Here is a 1577-nt window from a genome sequence, read left to right as displayed (position 1 = left end):
TTGAGGGTCAAAGAACAGCAGGTGCCAATTGCTACCACAACGGTGCATCGGTGGCAATATCGCACTAACCGAGACTCTCTGATTGCATCCATAAGCTGATCCGTCAACTAGAGGTTGAAGGAGTGATCAGCAAAACTTGCTCACCCTTTAACAGTCCCATATGGCCAGTGAGGAAATCTAATGGAGAGTGGAGGCTATCTGTAGACTATCGTGGCCTGAATGACGCCACGCTACTGCTGAGCGCTGCCGTGCCGGACATGCTAGAACTGCAGTACGAACTGGAGTCCAAGGCAGCCAAGTGGTATGCCACGATTGATATCGTGAATGCATTCTTCTCAATCCCTTTGGCAGCAGAGTGCAGGCCACAGTTTGCTTTCACTTGGAGGGGCGTCCAGTACACCTGGAATCGACTGCCCCAGGGGTGGAAACACAGCCCCACCATTTGCCATGGACTGGTCCAGACTGCACTGGAACAGGGTGAGGCTCCAGAACATCTGCAATCCATCGATGACATCATTGTATGGGGAAACACAGCAGAAGTTTTTGAGAAAGGGAGTAAAACAGTCCAAATCCTTCTGAAAGTGGGTTTTGCCATAAAACGAAGTAAGTCAAGGCACCTGAGCAGGAGATCCAGTTTTTAGGAATAAAATGGCAGGATGGACGCCGTCAGATCCCAATGGATGTGATCAACAAAATAGCAGCTATGTCTCCACCAACTGGTAAAAAGGAAACACAGGCTTTCTTAGGCATTGTGGGTTTTTGGAGAATGCATATCCCACATTACAGACTAATTGTAATCCCTCTCTATCAAGTAACCCGGAAGAAGAACGATTTTAAATGGGGTCCTGAGCAACGACAAGCTTTTGAACAAATCAAACAGGAAATAGTCCATGCAGTGGCCCTGGGGCCAGCCCGGGCAGGACAAGACGTTGAAAACGTGCTCTACAGCGCAGCCGGGGAGAACGGCCCTACCTGGGGCCTCTGGCAGAAAGCACCAGGGGAGACCCGAGGTCGACCCCTGGGGTTTTGGAGGAGTCGGGGATCCACAGGATCTGGATCTTTTTCTGTTGGAGTGTCTGCTACACTCCAACAGAAAAAGAGATATTGGCAGCATATGAAGGGGTTCGAGCTGCTTCGGAAGTAGTTGGCACAGAAGCACAGCTCCTCCCAGCACCTCGACTGCTGGTGCTGGGCTGGATGCTCAAAGAAAGGGTCCCCGCCACACATCATGCAACTGATGCCACATGGAGTAAGTGGATTGCACTGATCACACAGCGAACTCGAATGGGAAACCCCAGTCGCCCAGGAATTCCGGAGGTGATCACGGACTGGCCAGAAGGCAAAGATTTTGGAATGTCACCCGGGGAGGAGGTGACACGTGCAGAAGAGCCCCCACCATATAATAAACTGCCAGAAAATGGGAAGAAAGATGCCCTGTTCACTGATGGGTCCTGCCAGATTGTGGGAAAGCATCGAAAGTGGAAGGCTGCTGTGTGGAGTCCTACACGACAAGTTGCAGAGGCCAGTGAAGGACAAGGTGAATCGAGGCAGTTTGCAGAGGTGAAGGCTATTCAGCT

The sequence above is a fragment of the Chroicocephalus ridibundus genome, unplaced genomic scaffold (assembly GCF_963924245.1).
Source record: "Chroicocephalus ridibundus unplaced genomic scaffold, bChrRid1.1 SCAFFOLD_239, whole genome shotgun sequence".
Lineage (NCBI taxonomy): Eukaryota > Metazoa > Chordata > Aves > Charadriiformes > Laridae > Chroicocephalus > Chroicocephalus ridibundus.
Note: the sequence above shows the minus strand (reverse complement) of the source record.